The sequence below is a fragment of the Babylonia areolata genome, chromosome 19, assembly GCF_041734735.1.
Source record: "Babylonia areolata isolate BAREFJ2019XMU chromosome 19, ASM4173473v1, whole genome shotgun sequence".
Lineage (NCBI taxonomy): Eukaryota > Metazoa > Mollusca > Gastropoda > Neogastropoda > Buccinidae > Babylonia > Babylonia areolata.
The window spans coordinates 11,587,143-11,600,447 of NC_134894.1; the positions used below are offsets into that span (position 1 = coordinate 11,587,143).

Below are 13,305 nucleotides of genomic sequence, written 5' to 3' on the forward strand. Positions count from 1 at the left end.
AGTGGAAACAGGCGGCCGGGAAGGTCGTCTAATGCCCTTGATGACAGCACTATCATATAGCATGGAGATCGGGCCAATTCCTTAATTCATCAAGTTTCAGTGCTGTGCCTGACTGATATCACTGAAATTCGATCGCTCCCCGTGAGCATTAGAATTTCGCATCCCTACAACACTGACTGCTGTGACGGGAGCCATGCAGAGGAGATGCCGGCCAGCACGGAGAGACAGAAAGCACGCCGGGACGGACAGAGAGACTGATAAATAATTTTTAATTCTATGGTCGGATTTTTTTTTCTTCGAATATTGTTAAGTGATGAGAGTGAACTGGAGTGCATATGTATACATCCAGTCAGTCGATTTTCAACAGTGGACACGGCCGACTGATGATAACCACCGTGACCGGCACAGGAACATGGTGAAATGCTGCATGTTGGAAAATAGTGCACTCCGATGACTCAGTCATGGCAATTAATTACTGAGTGAGGCTTCACCAGCAATGAGCTTACCATTTTTAACCAAAGTTCAAGGCCGGGATATGCCGGGGAAGCGATTTGATTTGGTTGTTGTTGTTGTTGTTGTTGCCGGCCGGTTTTTATTGTTGTTCTGTTTTCCGGCGGACTGATGAGCCTTGATTGTTTACTGAATCACACGCATGCAGTTGGGAGTGCCATAGACCATAAATCTATGTGACTCAAAAGTTGGCATGACTTCAATCTCGAACAGTTTCAGATATACCTACATGCTGACACCCTTTTTTATGTCAGTGAAACAAATCTGAATGTCAGTGCACTCTAACTGGGACACTGACAGTGCGTTTTCAGACTCTCCCCTCATTCTCAGACTCTTAAAAATTCACACTGGCACACACACACACACACACACACACACACACACACTGCACTCCAGGCTCTCTCTCTCTAGTTTTTTAGTTACGCCCATGCCGGCCGAGTGTGACTGAGCTCAGTCAGTGAGTCAGTGATGATGGTAACTGTGATGAAATCAAATTCTGGCTGATGCTTGTTACTGGTGTTGGCATCCAGAGCAAACTGGCGTTAGGACTGTAATATCGATTAATCCAATATCTGTGATTTTTGTATTTCGTGCTTATTTTTTATGACAATACAACAAAGACATATAAACTACTTGTACGAAATATGACCAAAAAAATTAAGACACTGAAGAGCATGACACGTGTAAAATATAGGCATGCTGGACTGTTTCATAACGTTGTTTACCTGAACTGAAGTGCTGTTTTCAGTGAAACTGGTTTGATCTCCGGATGACAGTCGGTAGCTACGCTGAATCAGTGCAACAACGGACACCACTATAGTACGCCTCTGAATGATATTTAAAGAAAACTAGCCCCCAGTTTACCAACTGATACCAGTTTTATCTCAAATAGAAGCAAGGACATAACTTTAGATCGCTGGATGCCCCTAACGATTTCCATACCATATGCCGTTCGTGAATCTCAGTCGGGTATCATCTCTGTCATATTGCACTGATTTTGTATGGTTCTACACTAATCTGTATTGCTGCATGTTGTTTCCTGGATGATATTTTCATGAAGCAACATTTTTGAAAACTAAAACATTTTCAAATACACGAAACGTACGATATGGTGTACTTCCCTCCGCACCCCCCCCCCCCCCCCCCCCCCCCCAACCCCATGCCTCCTCACCCCCACCCCGCACCTCCCTCCCCCACAGTGACATGATGGTACCGACATGGCTGGAAAATGCCAACATGATGAGTCAATAGATGGCAATTCAGGCAGCCTTGCAACCTGACTGATTCATATCACAGCAGGAGACGCTTTTATTTGGCTAGCAACGGGATAACATGAGGTAATAATGTATCCCACATTGTATTCGCCGCCGCTCAAGTGTCAACGTTCGGGGGAGGGGATGAGCAGACCTCGGGGGGCGAGGGGGGCTGGGGGGGGGGAGGTTGCCATTGGGGGTTCGGGCAATAACACCAGCACATATTAACACTTTGGAACTGTTGTCCGATGCTCTGGAACTCGCCGATCCGTTCAGTTTGTCTCCCTTCGAAGCGTCTCTCACAGCCAATACCGCGATTGGCCCGGGTATATATTGGGATTGTCGACAGCTGAAGTGGGTTGTCACTGTATAGAGGGATGCTGGCCAGAGGAGGCCGTTTCAACTTCCAGCCTGAAACGAGTGGAAGTCGTCAAAATTTTAATGCGAATGTGCTGACTTGTGTCTCGATCGGTCGCTTCACTCTCTCTCTCTCATGCTTCCCGCAGTCCCACTGAATGTGAATTATGGCCAGTTATATGTCTCCTCCAGCTACTCCATCTGTTGCCCAGGAACTTTCTCTCTCAGTAAATCTCCACCCAGTGTTCTCAGTGCCATGTTTCTGCTGTCTCTGTGTCGTCTGTCCATCATGCACGTATCAGTTTGTAAAATCAAACATAGGCTGTGTGTCAGTAGAACCGGGCTGCAAAGACAAGTGACATACAATTGTCAAGCTCACGCAGTCACCGACCATATTCAATGGAGTTGACTAGGCCTAATATACCTATGTACGTGAGAGTGTCCGATTTACTTGAAATAGACTGTCGGAATCGCTCTTACGTTCTAAGCATTATTGAGCGATATCAAGAGTTGAAACTGTTCAACTTTCGGGTGAGTCAGGTCAGCTTGAAGACTACGAAGAAGGCCGTCATTGATGACGAAAGATATTTCCGGAAAATAGGATTTCGTCCTCGTCAGTGTGCGTACTGTAGGCCAAAGAACATAAGACGGAAAGTTGCATGTGACGCCAGTACATGGCGTTTTACGCATCGACTGACTGACGTCAAGAGACCGTAACTGCCGGACTGAACTCCATGCAGTAATTGTCAGCTGGTTGACGTCGCTGACTCATTTGCGGAAGGACAGTTATTACCAGTGCTGACGGCAATTATCACTCTTGGTTTATTCCGTTTCCATTTGTCTCGTGACTTCCTGCATTCTTAACAAAGTTAAGTGAACTGATTCAGAGACGGTCATTGATTGATGTTCGCCCTTCCCCGGCGGCTGCTCGTTCACTGTTTCAGGTCTGGCTTACAATGAATGATCACTCGAATTGGAGCAAGTGTAGCTCACATAGCCCTTTGTTTGAAGTTGTTGCAGCCTGTGCAAAGGACCATTCTCACCGACTTAAATGGCAAATTGAATATAACATAAATTAACAACTCCTATTTCCGATACCTGACCAGCTGCACAGTTCCAACCTAGATCGACCCTAACTGTAGAACTGACAGCGTATTATTGATTCTAAATATCATGTATGATATAGCCTCTGAAATTGTCCACTCAGAGAACCACGTCGAGTATAAGCCCATCAAATAAAGCTGGTTGGCAGTTTTCTGCCATTTAACCTCAGCTGGCTCACAGGGTGAGGATTAATTTGGATCAATACGTTGCAGAAACCAGCTTGACCATCATTTCAACGATCGACTTGGGAGAACGCACTGATGTAAAAAAACAAAAAACAAACAACAACAAACAAACAAAAAAACAACATACAACAACAACAAAAACACGCCGCTGTGCTGGTGGTGTTAGCAGCTGACAGGGAATGTTTGATGACCACTGCTGCGGTGGTCCCTGCACTGATAACTTCTTCTTTCATGCTGCAGCTCGTTCCAATCTACTGTTTGTCTTTTACAAAACATTTGTATTTGTATAAATTGATTGTACAACATGATCGAGCTCTTAAATTGTTCTGTTTCGCTGAATGGAACTGCACAGGCTTTCCTTTGTTCAGTTAACTGTTCTTTCTACCGGTAGGTTTTCTGAGTCCTAACTTGATCCTTGCATATCATGTATTATAATTTTTTGGTCTGGGTCTTCTGGTAGTCTTACTGGCAGGTGTTTGGAACTTTCAAGGTTCTGGTGGTAGAGCTGGTTCAATTGTTAATATTCACACACTGACACACACACACACACACACACACAGATACACGCACGAATATATGCGTCCTCACTCGCACCACATGTGCAGGAGTACGTCCCCACTCGCACTTTCAAAAGTTAGCTCAGAGCCCACGGTGTATGAAAATAGAGTACCCGAGTGTTGCAAATTAGCAAGCTAATTTTTCTTATTAAAGTCTGGCATCCATTCAAAGTTATCGTTTCGTAACAGCGTAATAATGCATGATTATAATCCGATGGCAACATGATGACTTGCGGAACCAGGAATGTATTGTTATTCAGTTATACAAAGCGTTTGAATGATAAACTGATATTTCCCATGACATTTTGTTCGTGAGAGAAATGCAAATCATAAGGAATTTTAAGCCGAACATTTTTGTTTGTTTGATTGTTTCAAGGCAAAAAGAATGTGCTGATGGACCTGTGATCAAAACATGTATGAACTCCTGTCTCACTGTTTCACTCTCTCTCTCAGACATTTTTTCTTAGTGTTCTCTCTCTCTCTTACTCTCGCACTCACATTTTGTGTTTCCTGCATTGCATGCATGTAGGTATATTTGGGTCTTCAGCATTCGTGCGTACACGGATTGGAGAAAAAAATCAATGGGGTTCAGGCATCACTATAGCAATGAGTTCAACATAATAAATGTTGACCTGAGACATCCGTATCCGTGTCTGAAATGTGTACGTGCGTGCATGCAAACGTTTGTGTGTGTGTGTGTGTGTGTGTGTGTATGTGTGTGTGTGTGTGTGAACTCACGGAATCATGATTCAAATAGTGTGTGTGTGTCTGTGTGTAGCCGGCCTATAGTGTAGTGTGTAGTGTGTATGCATGACAGCAAAGGATACAGACAAAAGCAGAAGGCGGATGCAGAAGAATCAGACAAAAAGGGGGAAGGACGATGGTTCAGAGTCAATTCTCAAGAGAGGGTCAATCGAGAAGGAAAAAGCAAAATGATGCGTGTGCCGTGACTCCCCATGTTCAGTTGTTTGCAGGCTCAGCACTAATGGACCGATAAACAGCCAGCAATGCATCATCATCATCTCTCGGTCTCTGTCTCTCTGTGTGCCTTTATCTCTGCCTGCATGTCTATCTGTCTGTCTCTCTAACATGATATATTATTTGTTTGAAGCGTAACGTGTGTGTGTGTGTGTGTGTGTGTGTGTGTGTGTGTGTGTGGTGCCGGTGTGTGAGCACGGACTCGGAGGGACAGAGAGAGCCCGGAAGCTTTTGTACTACATAAAGTGGAAAAAAAAAGAAAAAAAAAAGACTCAAGGTTTGCTCATGTAACTTGAAGAAAAAAACTCTAGGATGATTATTAATTAATTTCAAAGCAAGAAAATAAACATTATAACATTGTAATTCAGTATCTGTATGACGTACTTGATATGCAGTTCGGTGGGTTACAGTGCCGGAAACCGTGAAGACATACCCTGCATGCACACTCCAGAAATCGGAGTATGGCGGGGTAAAAACGGTCAGTCATATACGTAAATGCTCACTCATGGTGCAGTGTACATATGAGTGAACGAGGGAGTTGCACTGATCCCACGAAAGCAGAACAGGCAGTCCCACTGTCGTTGCAGGTTTCGACTGAACCTCATCATGATAATCAGTCAAAGACTGACTGACAAATCATTGTGAATTCGCAAGATTTTTCAGCCCATAACCGCGGCCAAATTTTGTCAGAAGGGAAGAACGATCAAGGAGGCCACACTGTCGTACATCTGCGAAAATACTGGTCATTTTACGGATGCACATATCATCCAGCAACACTGACTAATTGCAGTTACGTACTGATGCCGGGTAGTACGCGGCCGTGCACGTCCGAGTCTTTTCAGCAGTTGTTACCCACTGCAAACTGACCAACAACAGATGTTTGTAAATGTGTGTGTGTGTGGTAGTCTGACCAAAAACACCCAACTGAAATTGCCGGTGATTTAACTTGAAGAAAACTGGCAAAAAACAAAAACCCCAAACACACAAAATGAACAAAAAACGAAAGGCCAAATTGAAAGGGGATGCGAAAACTTAAGTATCCAAATACTCAGACATCACTGCGCTGACCTGACAAATTAACAGTCCATACGTAATTGACACCTACTCAGTGCGTGGAGCCAGATCATCACATGACGGATGAGTTGCGGCGACGGAGTGCGGGCCAATTTTTAAGCCTGGCATGTCTCGAGTTTCGTCTCGTGAATGAGGTTCGTCAGCAATTGCTGTTCCTGTTCCGCAAAGTGTCTGACTAAGAGACACCAAATAAAAATTACAGTTGCGAATATCAACAGGAGAAAAATTAATGTCAGTCCAGCGATATGTCTGTGGCTGTGTTGCTTGACATAGAAATGGAAAAAAGTCGGAAATCACCATCTCGGATGGCTACACGGCTGTACGACTGCATAAAGATGCGATGAAAATGGTAAATGGATGGGACTAATCTCCGCAAAGTTTAGAAATACCAAGCGCAGTCCACTTCCATGCGCTGGCGTTCAGATGCGAATGACAAAATGGTGTCAAAGTATAGTCACGTGACTTTGTTATGTCTCCGCCATCTTGCCATTGGTGTACTTCCTGTCGAAGAAAAAAACAAAAGCAGAACATGTTATTCTGGGTGATATGAAGTGGTTGACAAACCCTGTGGCTTCATGGTGCACTTACAGTCTCGTCTGAAGTGGTCACTTTCGTGGCAGACCAGGTAAGCTATAAAGAGGAGAGCAAGAATGTGCTCGTGCCATACATCGGCGGCATCTTACCTGTCCACTTTAGAATTGTCACACAGAATTGCATGAAGAGACTACTGGCAGGTGTAAATGAGCCATGCGTCTTAATTCGTTAACACTCAAATACTAGGGGTTTGCAATGTTGATGTTAATTTGTTAGTTGCCGGTAGTTTACATGCATATAATCACTTTTTTCTTCGTCGAAAGCGGATGCAAGCGACAGACAGACCGACACAGATTTTTACCCAATCGATTGTCGCCCTTCGGATGGGCCATCAGATAACGGCCTTGAAAATTTTACGGATTGATGTCTTTGAAGATCAAGAAATCTTGAAACGAATCAAAGCAGTGCAGCTTGTGTTATTACACAACTATGAAAGTTTGAGTTGACCACAGTGATTTCTCATTTATCCTTCTGTTCACTCTCTACTCATCCATTGCATTGCCTGTTGATAAAATGATTCAGCATAGACAGGTCTGCTTCTTTTATGAAATGTAGTCAGTGGTCATGCATTAGCATGGTTCTGTTTATTTTTTTTTCAACATTTCTGTTCACTTGTTGCTTCCTGGTGGCTTCATTCCTCTCCAAATAATCAATCTTGAATAATCCAATACCCATCACTATTTCTGTTCTCGTCTGGTTGTGTGGTTGTGTGTGTGTGTGTGTGTGTGTGTGTGTGTGTGTGTGTGTGTGTGTGTTGAACACTGTTAGAATCATTTAAAACTTTTGTTTTTGTAACTACATACATACACATAAGTGATACAGCTTCTCTGTGCATGGAGGTATGGGCAGTGTCTGTCTGTCAGCATCAGAGTATGCTTGGAGTGTTATCAATTTATGTCTATCAGTCTGCTGAATGAGAGCAATGAATATTTGTGAATATGCACGTACACACACATGAAGAGCTCGTCAATGACTTGTGCAAGTGAGACCTTGTTTTTTTCATAAGCGTTGTTTTGCCACAGACATGACAGAGTGGAAGAAAGGAAAAAGAGTATGAAAAATCTGTATTAGCATTGTAGTCTTTTTTTCAGTCATCTCAGATGAAATACTTAGTTGAAAATGAATTGGAATTGTGAATGAATGTACTTTGAATTTACTAGAAACTTGTTTGAATTGCTGATGGCTTGCACTGCAACTTGTAAGCGATCTTAGTAGTGAAGTTTGCTTGGCAGAAAGCTTTTTCCTAAGGAGTAAGTCCACGGAATGAGAGTTTACAAAGGAATAATCTTTCTTTTAAGGCAAACAGATTTTTTCAAATGGTGCTGATAAGATAACTTTGCAAACTGCCCTTGGCCTGTATTTTATTTTTTTTTTTAAATTATTTTTTTCAATAGTTTCAGCCTATTTTTTTTAATTTTCAGTATGCAGAATTCTGCCTTACAGTCTCAGTCTCTGATCTTTCACACTTCATTGCTTCTTTTATTTCCTTAGAACTGATTTGAGGTGGCAAATATGGAGATGATACACTTTGAATTGCTGGTGATATTAAAATTAAGTGGTTTTGCCTATATTTATAATTTATTATGTGAAGAATAACAGCCTGCAGGAAACAGTATTTTTCTTTTGAAGTTTCCTGGCAAAATCATGAAATGTCTACTTTGTTCCTTACACACACAAAAATAAACTTGAACTCTTACTTGGCCATTTTACTATTTTTTACTGATTTTGTTTATGGTAAGTTTTCATTCATATTATATGTCTAATTCCATGTTCTTACTTGAACATTATGAAATTTTACAAAATGTATGTAATGTGCAGTTTGATTGGAATAGAATCAGATAGTATCCCTGTAAAAGACTAAAACAGATTATTCTAAATGAAGATATTTTCTGTCTGTAACCCAGGGAATGCCTCATGGAAAATGTTATGCATGTCTCACATGTTAGTGCCTATTGTCAGTCATCACCAATGGCTTTAGATTATGATAGTTTCCGAATAGATGATGTACAAATCTTTTTAACAACTTAATATATGACATTGTAGCCATGATCAAGGTAATGTCTGAGCCCTGTATAAAGTGTATTAAATTTCAGTTCATTTCCATCCTCTTTTTCTCTCTCTCCATCATTGTAGATCACTTATTGATGATATACTCAATATAGTTTGTGAATGCAAAATGTGATATTTTGAAATGTCAAGGTGACATCAAACAATTAATTTGATAAAACAGTCAATGGACAGGAAAAATTCAGAGTCCAGTATGTAATATTATTATGGTATATATATTATGTTATTAAAAATTAAATGAAAATGAACAGTCAACAACCCTATGTCTGCTGCCTGATATGATCATAAAGTGAACTAAAACTGATAAAACTTGAATAAAGTGAACTAAAACTGATAAAACCTGAATGGAAATTAACATAGAGGCACAAATTTATTTGAGATCAGACTGATCAGTCGTTGATGGTAAAATGCATACCCCAGTCTCTCTCTCTCTGTGTGTGTGTGTGTGTGTGTGTGTGTGTGTGTGTGTGTGTGTGTGTGATGAATACAAAATTGAAACGGTTGGATTTTTGAAATTGAATCATTAAATGTGATGATTTTTATTCCTTCTGTAATCCATGCTAAATTGTAAAGGTAATCCTGTACCATCACCTTTTTTTGTTTCTTCTTATCTTTTTTCAGTGGAAGCTGGGGGAAAAGGAAGCAGGGAATTAGGGTATGAGGCATTACATAGTTTTACCACAAATGGTTGCCTTTTTCTGGATGTTCTGTCATATTTATGTCTATTATATACATGTGCAAATGTACATTAAGAAATCATTAAAATGCAGCCTTAACTTCTCCAAAGTCATGACATAACTGGTCCAGGGGTGGGTTGCATGAACAAACTTGGCAGCACTAAGTTTGCTTATTGTTAAGAATGTTCCTAACTCTGTGGTAAATTCCATTTTATATACACAGGAACATTTTTAACTCAGAGCAAACTTAGCGCTGCAAAGAGCACCTCATGCAAACCGGCCCAGGTGAACACCAGTGTCAATGGAAAACGAAATGAATACAAGTTTAATTATTCACAAATTCAATACTGAAATTTTCTGCTTACATGTCAGCTCCCATTTTTTTAGACAAAAGTTCATGCTGCCAGAAATAAGACTGTTGGGGTACTCAAAACGAACCCAGAAGTTGCGGAATTTGCAATTTCGAGGGTGAAATTCTGATTGGAAGTGCAACCAGCTGATGATAGTGGTTGTCCGTTTGATGTGTTTTAAGACATCTTTGTGCTGGATTCTTCCACAGTCGTACCTTTTTTTTTCTTTCTCGTGTTGTCTTTTGTATACATGTGAAAAGCACAAAACACGCAGCAGCACTGGTCACAGAACTAGTTGATTTTATAAAATTGCAGGGATAAAACGGTACAAGTGAAAGTACCAACAGTGATTGCAGGTGACACAATGAAAGTACTTTTCTTTTAGGTTTTTTTTTATTATTATTTTTTTTAATATCCTCGTGTTTCAACAATGCAACAACGTCTTTGGTTTCGAGCGTCAGGGTAAAATAGAAACAGAACGTTCCGCCTGCGAACCGTCCTCTCTGACAAAAAAGTTACATCATGGGAGTACCATGAGTTCAGTTATGAGGTCACGGTGGCGGTGAGCGAGAACACTTGAGAAAATGACGTCATCCCAGAGACCCGACTCGCCGAAAGATATATCGTCTGCTCGGCCACCACACGGGAATGAGGCTGGTGAAAACTTCGTGGCCCGACTCCCAGCCCCGAAGAAGAGTGATAGACAGACCGTGCTTACCTGGCAGGCACGTGCAGTCAGTGCGAGGGAGTGTGCCTGCTGAGCGCTGCAGCGGGGCTCGCCTTCTTCTTTGATGTGTGTTTGGGAAAAGGCCAGCGCAACTTGGGCCGTCTGTCGATCTCGGGATGAGACGGAGTTGGGAGGGGAAACAGATTTTTCTCGCCTGCTTTTGGACTTTTAGCGTCGATGAATTTTTGTTCGTTGAAAGAACGCGTTACAAAGGGAAAATGCGTCTGCTGTTTCTTACGCTTTTGTTTTCTTCCTCTGGGCATGGAAAACTCTGTGGGATGTGATAAATGATGGTGTTATGAATCGGTGCGTGTAGGACACCCACACACAAACACACACCAGGCAAGCAGAATGGGGATGACGATGATGGTTGATTATCTTCATCATTAGTTGATAGACGTGGTTTTGTGATTTCTCGGTGGATATCTCAAATGTTGAGAATTAGTTCATCAGCTTTCATTGAGAGTGTGCTGTGATACTGTGATTGTCCTTGGAAACCAGAGCTCAACATAAATTCAGATGTGGATATGGCTTAATTAAATACTGAAAACGTTAAGCGTTGAAGTGTTTAACCAAGTGAATGTAGCCACCACCCATGTATGTAGAAAACACAACATGATGAATAAATGGCAGTAAAATGCCATACATCCACCCCCACCCCCAACCCCCAACCCCAAGCCCCCCAAAAGAAAAGTTCTCAGTTGTTATATTGACTGAGTTTTGGCCAGCCTGTGGTAGTTCAGCATGGCACACCATGCAGTCCAGCAAATTCAATTTTGTGAATGCATCGCAGCTTTTAATGTTAACATAGAGTGCAGAAGAACATGAGCAGTTGAGAGAAGAGTTTTGTTACTTGTCGCTGCCTGTAACTAACTTTAGAGATCTGCAGTATGATGAAGCTCTTTGGAAGAGTAACAGGTAAGGCTGACAAAATGTAGACCTCACTGTGACGCTGTCTGTCTGTGCCTTGTCAAATGGAACTATTTAAGCATAAACACTAACACTAAAGATGATGGAAATCATGGTTGTGCATGCAATAATACCCAGTTCACACAATGCAGAGAGGGTGAAGGGATATTGGAAAAAGCCACAAAAAACCCCCACTGATCAGCTATCAGTATTTTAATGTCAAGGTTGGTGACCTTGTTTGAAATAGTCTCTTGTTTATTTTTTAATCTTGCATGTAGAAATCATGTGTTTGGTGTAGTCAGTCATTCTCATCAGCTTTTTGACAACCAGTCTGAAATCTGTTGAACAATAGTCTGACTCTGAGTCATTCTTAACTTATGTGGTTATTAAACACTGAACTTGAAGTTAGTTATTCCCATCTTCAAAAACACATTTGTGTGGTGAGTGTGTAAAACTTACAAACACACATGCACACACAAGCATGCATGCTCACACACACAGGCTCACATGTGCTTAGACGAAAACACATGCATGTTAAAAGATATGTATGCACACATAATGAAAATGCACACACTCATGCACACTGTCACTTACACATACTTGTATGCAATTCAGTTACACACATATGCACAAGCTATAAGGAACACACACACACACACACACACACACACACACACACACACACACACACACACACACACCACAAATGCATGCATGCTGTTGGCCATCTGTCAGTGTGTATGTATACATGTGCATGTGTCAGCATGAGCAGGTCCATGCATCATGTGCATGATATGCAATATGTGTAAACTCAGTGATAACATCACAAACCACACAACTTGCTGCTTGAACCCTTATCTTTTCTCCTGTAAGTTAACCAGGCAGAACCAAGCTGTCGGTGGAGACAAAGAAAAGAGCTCAGGGCTGCTGGAAGCCCCCGGGATGGAAACTCAGACTAGACAGATGGGAAACTCAGACTAGACAGATGGGAACAGAGACTAGACAGATGAAGCGCCAGGTACAATTTCAGAGCCTGCCAGGTACACCTCTGGCTTCAAGGTGTATATGTCATGTGCTGAGACCCAGCGTCTGTTTTTCAGTATCCCACTGATCAGCTCCCTCTACCTCCTACTACCCCTTCCTACTCACCTCTGTGAACACGGTTGTTCTTTAGGATGATGTTTTTATCAGTCAGTGAAGCGTGTGTGTGTGTGTGTGTGTGTGTGTGTGTGCGCGCGCACACACATTTATAATAATAAACAAGCTGTTAGTGCTACTACTATTGCTATGACTATTACCAGTTTATTTCTGTTGTGCCTTTCATTAAAATACAATAATGCTCCAGGAACATCACATGAGTAAAAACTAAAATGTTACAAAATGAAACATTTTACATCAGAATCACAATCACAAGTAATATATTACAAAAACTGAAAAAGAAACAGTTTGCATGAAATTCAGTATCACAAATAAAAATTTCTGTGACAACTTTGAACTATCTCATGCCTACAACGTTCAGTCACCTCAACCATTATTGTGAACATCCATACATTATCCATGCAGTCACAACACCAAGCACCCATGCATGCTCAGTCAGATGAACACACACACACACATGCTCATGCACACGCACACGTGCGCGCGTACACGCACACACACACACATTAGAGAGAAATGTACATTATTATTGTTATTATATACACAGACAGATGCACACACACACACTCAAAAATGCATCCTTGCATATATGCACTCACACACACACACACACACACACACACACACACACACACACACACGTGTGCATGCACACGCGCGCGCGCGCACAGACACACATGCATTGACCCACCCCCACACAAAACACATATTTGCGTGCGCGCGCGCACACACACGCGCACAAGCACACACACACACACACACACACACACACACACACACACTCACACACACTGTCTCTCTCTTC

At 41.8% G+C, this 13,305-nt stretch overlaps 1 protein-coding gene across 1 annotated transcript in view; it reads left to right on the top strand.

Moving 5' to 3' along the window:
* Positions 1–6,512: 6,512 nt before the first annotated feature.
* Positions 6,513–13,305, top strand: part of LOC143293449 (tyrosine-protein phosphatase non-receptor type 4-like) — a 138,004-nt gene continuing 131,211 nt past the window's right edge. The window contains exon 1 of the mRNA XM_076604320.1: positions 6,513–6,643. The gene's annotated coding sequence lies outside the window, so the exon portion shown is untranslated. The remainder of the gene's footprint in view (positions 6,644–13,305) is intronic.